Source organism: Schistocerca americana, chromosome 7, assembly GCF_021461395.2.
Source record: "Schistocerca americana isolate TAMUIC-IGC-003095 chromosome 7, iqSchAmer2.1, whole genome shotgun sequence".
In the NCBI taxonomy this organism is placed as follows: Eukaryota; Metazoa; Arthropoda; class Insecta; order Orthoptera; family Acrididae; genus Schistocerca; species Schistocerca americana.
The window spans coordinates 405,193,347-405,201,596 of record NC_060125.1 but is presented as its reverse complement, the minus strand read 5'-3'; the positions used below and the strand labels follow the sequence as shown (position 1 = coordinate 405,201,596).

The 8,250-nt window shown below is 42.8% G+C and overlaps 1 protein-coding gene across 2 annotated transcripts in view; it reads left to right on the top strand.

The window, feature by feature from the left end:
• The first annotated feature begins 6,212 nt into the window (after nucleotides 1–6,212).
• The window catches only part of LOC124622009 (LARGE xylosyl- and glucuronyltransferase 1-like), a 177,637-nt gene continuing 175,599 nt past the window's right edge, over nucleotides 6,213–8,250 (top strand). Inside the window, exons 1-2 of one of the 2 annotated variants that reach the window (XM_047147560.1) lie at nucleotides 6,213–6,505; nucleotides 6,609–6,773. The gene's annotated coding sequence lies outside the window, so the exon portion shown is untranslated. Of the gene's footprint in view, nucleotides 6,774–8,250 lie in introns of both variants that reach the window. The other variant, XM_047147561.1, reaches the window with a different exon arrangement.

Sequence of the window (8,250 nt, the reverse complement as noted above, 5' to 3'; positions counted from 1 at the left end):
TTTTAATTATGATAGCAAAGCATTTAAAACTAATGTGACTTATGTATATTTTTTAACAACAATGTATACACAACTATTTTCTGTTTTGTTTTCTTTTTCACAATCGGTTTTAACAGAAAGTAGGAATATTTTATTTATGGCTTCTGTCCTTATGATTATAACACTATTATGGAAGCTATATTATCCAAAACTTTGTAATCCTACCCAATTCCGGACTAAAACTATACTAAAGAGGGTGATTAAAGCTGTTATCTTCACAGATCCATTAGCAAGAGAGGTCTCACATACCCCTTACACCAGTGATCCCTACCAATTTACTGGTTGATTTTAAATGGCTTCCATTCTCATCAAGGCTTCATTGACAATAACAACAAAAAAAGGTTTAAGGTTAGAGAGAGAGGCGGGAATAGATGGGCAGTTAGGGGGCGAGGAAATTGAGATGGGGGAAGGAAAGAGTGATGGACAGAGAAACAGGAGAAGAGGTGGAGGGAGGTAAGTGAGGAGGAGATGGATGGGGAGAGGGTGGTAGAGGTGATGGACACATAGATTGACAGGAGGAGGAGATCAACAAAGAAAGGCAGAGGATGAGGAGATGGACAGAGAGAGGAAGAAGAAGATCAGTGCATATATCTGACTCCCTTGCATAGGCCCTATTCAGCAACTGCGAAGCACTATCGGATTTGTTAGTTATTTACTACAAAGTCAATCATAAAATGTGGTGAGATTCCTCTGAATAAGAGATGACGTCTCTGATTTTAATTTGTTCGTCTTCAACAATGAAAACCACATCTAACTATATCACATTCATTCACTTTGATGCTACTGGCAGATTTTAAAGATCATGCACTCAAAAAACAGGCAGTGGCGATTCGAAATTCCTATTCCGACGAAATATTTCCCTTGATGCGCTATTAAACAGTGTATAATCCAACTTCGCTTATTTCTGATTCACAGCCCATTCACTACATATAGCCCTGTCCAAGTGTGCCCCACTACTGCTTTCAGGCGCTCGCTACTAACTCACATTGTTGTTGTGACATGACAATGCCCTGTCCTCCGCAAAGGCGGTAGACTGCAGGAAGTTCTAGATGCTAAGGCTGGCCAGCTGCTAGGTATTTCATTGGCAAGAATATCGATTATGGTATCCTTACAACAAGAATAACTCCTTAGTAGTCTCTGTGACCGTCGTATTTAATTTACTCTTGTCTTTGCTGCCACTACAGAAACGATACCGAGGAGATCTGAATACTATCTCTAGATGCTTCACTAAGTGCTGGTTTTCTACACTTTATAAGTACTACTACTACTACTACTACGACGACGACGACGACGTGATCAGGCCCAGTGGACCGCACGCATCTACAAGTCTCCTCCCCCACTGTATTTTGTCCATTGCTGCTATCCGCCATCCGTCCACATCTATTGACACTTGGTTTAAATCTTCATGGAGTCCATCCCTCCAACGCTTCTTGGGTCTCCCTGGCGGTCTCTTTCCTGTAGGTGTGAAATCCAGGAGTTTCTGAGGCCATCTGTGATCTTCCATCCGTGCCAAATGGCTGGCCCACTGCATTCATTTGGTTTTTACAGTTCCTGCTATGCTGGGCTGCTGGTATAGTCCCTCAAGCTCTTGGTTGTATCTGATCCTCCATTCCCCCGTATCTGCATCCAGAACCAGACCAAAGATCTTCCAAAGCACTTTTCTCTCAAAAACAAGGAGCTTATGGAAGTCCTGTTTCCGTATACTCCATGTCTCACAGCCATATAGAACAACAGGCTGGATCAGGGTTTTGTACAGTCGAATCTTCAACTGTCTGGAGAGATATCTGGACCGCAGCAGTTGTGCTAGGCTATGGTAAGATCGGTTTCCTGTTTGTATTCTGGCATTGATCTCTGCTTCACATGACGAGTTCCCAGTGAAAAGTGCCCCTAGGTCTTTGAATTCATGCACTCTCTTGTAGGACTGGTCCCCAACCTGCAGTGATTGTAGATGACCCACAGTCTGACAATGACCACACGTCATAATGAGGTACTCTGTCTTGGCTTCATCTATTTTTAGCCCAAATTTGCTGGCAGCCTCTTTTAGTGCTTTGGTCATTTGCTCCAACTCCTCTTCCGACCTAGAGAGTAAACAGGTGTCACCTGCATAGGCTAAGTATGCCAGTCTCTTTCCTTCGATTTCAATCCCTTCGTTCTCTTGGAAGGTCTTGTGTACGATCTTCTCGAGGGTAAAGTTGAACAGGATAGGGGACAACCCATCTCCTTGACTGAGTACTGTCACAATTTCAAGTTCCTCAGTTACCCGATTTCCCATCTTCACCTTTGCACGTGTTTCGTTCAGACTGATCTTTATCAGATTCCTCTGCCATACCAAACTCCGTTCAACAGTTGAGCAGGCTCTTGCGATGTATGCAATCATAGGCCTTCTTAAAATCAACGAATAAAATATGCAAATCTTTACGATATTCATCCAGTTTCTGAGAGAGCTGCTGGAGACTGAAGATGTGATCTACTCTTGACTGTCGTGGCCAGAAACCTCCTTGGTACTCCACAATCACTGATTCTGCTACTGGCTGAGTTCTATGTATGAGGCAATTGGACAGGATCTTATAGCAGACGTTAAGCAGGGCGATTCCTCGATAGTTGTCACATTTCAGTTTGTCGACCTTCTTGTGTATTTGACAAGTCAGAGCTGTTTTCCATTCTCCTGGTAGTTCTTCTTTGGTCCATATTGCCTGTATCTGTCGGTGTATTTTTTCTGCAAGTTTCTCTCCTCCTGCCAGGATCATTTCAGCCTGTATTCCATCTTCACCTGGACTCTTATTCTGCTTAAGGTGTCTGATTCTGGTTTTTATCTCATCCAGGGTAGGTGCGAGATAGTCTGCATTGGCTGTAATTCGGTACTGGAAATCAAACTGCAGTTAGGGTAGCAGCTGTCGAAAGTACTCTTTCCATCTCTCAGTTATGTCCCTATCGTTCGTCAGGATCTTATCATGGGAATCTTTGACAAATTTCTGCTTGGCCTGGTGACCTTTGCAGAGGTACTTCACCTTCAGAAACATTTCCCTAGTCTTTTGTCCTCTGAAGTCTGTTTCTGCTTCAGTGATGATATCCCATATGTATTTCCTCTTTGCTCTTCTCAGAGTTGTTTATGTAGTCTTTTGGACCTCAAATTGTGCTTTGCCCTGTTCCAGATTTGTCCCCTTCAGCCACTTGCTCCTGGCTTCCGTCCTCCTTTCCAGGGCACCTGTACATTTCTTTCCAAACCAGATCTTCTTGCCCACGGTGTTTCCCATGAGTGTTTCCTTTTCTGTATGCCTAACTGAGCTTTGGATGTTTTCCCACATTAGTTGAAGGTCCTGATTCGCGTCCATTTCACTGAGTGCTTCAAAGCAGTTACTAAGTTGCAACTGGTATCCGGTCTTCGTTGCTTCATCTTTTAGTTTCTACACATGGTACCTTTCCACTCTTTTTAACTTAGGCCCCGTTCTTCCTTTACACTGTATGTTTAAAAGGCCTCTGACCAGGAAATGATCACTCCCACCTTCAGCACCCTGCACTGTCTTAAGGTCTAACACCCATCTCTTGGCTCTGAGATCAATGGCAACATGGTCTATTTGATATATATTTTTCCCGTCTGGTGACACCCAGGTTCCTTTATGTATGTTTTTCCGCTGGAAGTTTGTGCTGGAGGTGAACAACCCTGATGATGTAGCGAAGCTGATGAACCTAACCCTATTGTTATTGCTTGCGTTGTGTAGACTGTGCCTTCCTGTTGCGTCTTGGAATATTTGTTCTTTCCCAACCTTGGCACTCATATCACCAAGGAGGATCCTCAGGTGTCCATTTGGTATAGCGTTCATCACTGCCCCTAGCTGTGCATAGAACTCGTCTTTCACTTCACTTTCGCTCTCCTCTGTGGGAGCATGACAGTTCGCAAAAGTCGCCTTAATATGCTTTACGTCCATTGTTAGAACAGATATTCTTGGGTTGACTGAAACGAACTCTGAAACATTAGTGGCCCAAGTCTTACTGACGCAGAAACCAGTGGCTAACAGATGACCTCGTTCACAGGCTCCATACAGAATAGTACAGTTTCCAACATCAATGCTGCCAGCATCCTCCCACCGGATTTCTTGCAGTGCAACGAGGTCTAGTTCGTACCTCTGAATTTCTTTGACAACACTGATTGCAGCTCCTGCCTTGTACAGACTCCTTACATTCCACATTCCAAATCGTATACTGTTTCTTTGCCATTGACATCGTGTATTTTTGTCAGTAAAGTTCCGAGGCTTACTTGTAGTCTTGAAAGCATGTTTAATTTTTTACGAAGAGAGGGTGCTGGCCTCCCGTCCAACCTGCGGTGTTACTCTCACAGCTTTCAGGATTGCTGGCTTTTCTTAAGGGGTGGGCTCCTCTCAGGAGTTGGGTTAGAAGTAGGAATAAGAAAATTGGAAAGACACCCTCGGGCCTTGAAACCTAATACCGTTGGGGTCGAAAAAGCAAAAGTTGGCCAAGGGATGCCGACAGGGAAGGAGACACAAGTAAGTGGAAGCAATGTCAGACTCAGCTCGGGCGCCACCCACGTGCTTCTAGCTGAAGTCCTCTGTCGAGAAATACTTGGCAGCTATCTTCAAACACCTCCCAGTTCAATTTTCCAGTATTTCAGTGATGCTCACATGTGTGGGTCAAACAAATCTGTTTATCTTTAATATCAATTGTTCGTCGTATTCAGTATGGGGTTATCTACACTTAAGAAATATACTAAGATGAAACACACAAGTCATGTATAAATTCACCTCACGATTTCTGTCGCCTTATTATGGCGTTTCTGTATGGGACTGTTGCTCTCTATGTCGTTAAAATACTGTGTTGTGTATGTAGTGATGCTGAGATCACATATCTGTAGGTGTGTTACAGGGAAGAATATGGAATCCTCGAAGTGATTAAGCACTAGCAACCCGATCTTTGCACTTCAGATCTGCAACAAGTCACTCTCAATCATATGCAGTGTTCCGTAAATTCCAAAGTGAAGGAGAGGCTCCAGGAATGTGGAACAAGTCAATTTGCACATAAACAGATCAACCACTGCTGGCTACCCCTATAAAGTGTCCTAACAACAAATTGTGACTAGCGCTAATCCACTCAAACTGTTAACTATGGTAATTATCAATGGATGTAAGAAGTTAAACAGCTAAGGCATAATATAAAAAAATTACACTTCTCCTCATTCTATACTGCACAGTAGCTGGTTTAATCTCAAACTTTAAACAAATTGTTCACGTCACACTATGCAGAGCACTGTTAGCTTTCTATACACTGAAAAATTTCGGATCTGTATAATACAAATAATAGACATACATGGAATTTACATTCCTGAGTCCAAGTATGATCATAGACTGTAGGTGTGGCTAACTGGGTGTGTTTCTTCAGTATTTGAGAATTTTCAAATTCCTGTCTGATGTCTATTGACAACCTGTTATGGACTGTTGCATCAGAATAAAAATTCCATTCTGTGCCTAGGAAGACATGCATAGTCGATATGAAAAGTATTTCCACTTCTAGTATTGCGGTTGTAAATTCCTGGATGCATACTAAATTCTGTCTTCACCTCAAGTCTCGTAAGGAAGTACATGTATTGGCAGGTGAGTTAAGCACCCCTAGGTCCTTGCAGAGGCTTCTGCAAGATGATCGCTTATTAGCTTTACGCCATATTCTTACTCTACGCTTCTGAAAAATTAACATTTTATACGAGCAACTCTGCCTGCTGTTCAGCACAGAGTGAGGGTTTTCTGGGTTACAACCGTGCCTCGCTTTGACGGGTAGGCCAACTGAATAGCTGAACAGCTTAATAGGAAAAGACAGAGGAACGTAACAAAGAAAAAGCAGACACCCAAGAAGAGTTTCAGGTTCCTGCTGTATGTGTGTAGAAGCACCTCATGATTTCTGTCTGCGTTTTGCAAGTACTTTTTTGATAGCAATGTGATACGATTTGTGACGAGGTCCTTCCTTTAAATTATCGGAGTATATTAAATAGAATCATGCCCTGGGCAATAATAGGCACTCGTGCATCGGTTCGGACCAGTTGACAGTAGTTCCAATCTTTAAAAGGTATGTACTCCACATGAACACAAGTAGACACCACGGAATTGGTGGTGTGTGACATACGTGATTGTGAATGACTTTGGTTAGATGTTTACTTCTGTGGATATACGGCGTTGTGTTGTGATTTTGATGTTTATCCGATCTCGGAGAAATTGCGTTGGCTTCATGAGGAGTACGAGTAAATAAGGAAACTATCTTATTTAATTGCGCATTTGGCAGTAGTGACGAGCTGTTCTGGCAGAAAATTCACAAAGTCCAGGTTTCAGGCGTGAACTGTAGTTATTACATACAGTGCATATATTAGAAAATTATGTGTGTGAACACCTTATGTGTTCAGGGTGGTGCGAGAAGTACACAGCGAACAGCAGGTAGTTCGCATTCAATTTGATAACGCGTCAGACAGGTAATTACGACGGTGGCATTGTTTGTGTTTATGTAGGCTACTTGTTGGTAGTGCATTAGTTGCCGCGTACTCGTTTTCTGTCAATTAATGCTTTGTGCTTTAGAGGGGCGATAGCGGGGCAGGAAGGATTGCATATTAATCAGGATTGCTCGCCGAAGACGTCGAAATGCCTTTCCTTGTTCCGTGGTTAGACATTGGTTGAGCAGCTTTCTACTTGGTGGTCTTGTTGCGTGTCTGGTCCTCTACTACGTTTACTTCGATCATCATGGTACGTTTCTCAAGTTTATTTGTGGTAATAACATTGTGTTTGGCATAATGTCACTGAGAACTCTTGCGTTTTTATAAGTGTTTGTTTTCTGCATAGACTGTGAGCTAGTACGATCCGACTCCAGAATCTCCGTGACAGGATGAAACTCAGTAGGCCTAATTTTTTTTTCATTTATGTGAATTAATATAGACCCACTACTGTATGACTAATTCTTTCAAATTATTAAATAACTCTGTAGTTAAAGCTCAGATTGTTAGCATTAGGGTTCTCTGTAGTGTGTTGCCATGAATGGTTCAAGAATTTATCATTTCTCAGAACTGTGCAGTTATTGCGTCAATGAAGTTAATTCTTGTTAATGCCCAGCTCAGATATGCCCCCATAAATAATCCAGTCACTGATACTGTGTGTTTGATTATGTAAAGTGAAGGTAGAGGGGGGATAAAGGAAAAGGAAGGAATTACAGATGTTGGCTGCATTGGAATGAGCGGCAACAAGTGAAAATGTGTGCTGGACCAAGATTCGAATAGGGTATCACGTGTGTACAAGGCAGTTGAGTTAAGCACTGTGCCATCCAGACACAGTGTTTATTGCAGTTACACAGGGCTATCTCGACACAACTCCCAGACAACCCACATTCCCACCTAGCTCAACCTATCCACAGTTTCCACCCCTGTCCTGCATTTGGGCTACTATGAAATTCCCGCAGGAGGCCAAACTTAATTTTGCATCTACACTGAAGCTGGTGGATTCATTGCCCACCGAGGCAAATCAATTATAAGAGTGCTAGGTGACACCACATGGAGACATCACACACTCATATAATTGATTGACCATGAATCCACCACCTTCATTGTGGATGTACAAATTCGGCGTCCTGTGGGAATCTCAAAGTAGCCTGCATGGAGGACATTGATGGGGACTGGATAGCTGGCACTAAGTGGAAAAGTGGGTTAGTCAGGAGGTGCACCGAGATAGTCTGTACAATTGCAGTAAACACTGTGTCCAGATAGTGCAGTGGGTAATGCAGCTGCCTAGTAAGCAGGAGATCCCAAGCTCAAATCTTCACACATTTTCACTTGTTGCCATGGATTCTGGGGACTAGTGTAGCAGGGGATACAACCCGTTGGCTTTGGACAATGACGTCACAAGTCGCCAAACGAGAAGCGATTCTTCTTAGTGTTGTAGCTCTCTTCAGTAGCTGATAAGTGTTTTCTGGCTTTAAAAAAAAAAAAAAATCTCACGAGATAGAATAAACAGATCCACTTTATTAAGCAATCAGTAAAAAAAACGAAACTGAAACATAACAGCAAAAGCGTAAATGGTAAACTGCTCTCTGGCGACTTGTGACGTCATTGTCCAAAGCCGACGGGTTGTATCCCCTGCTACACTAGACCCGGATTCTGCATAAAGTCGCAATGCAGCTGACACCAGTAATTCCTTCTCTTTATGTTTCTCCACCCCTTCACCTTCAGTTTAC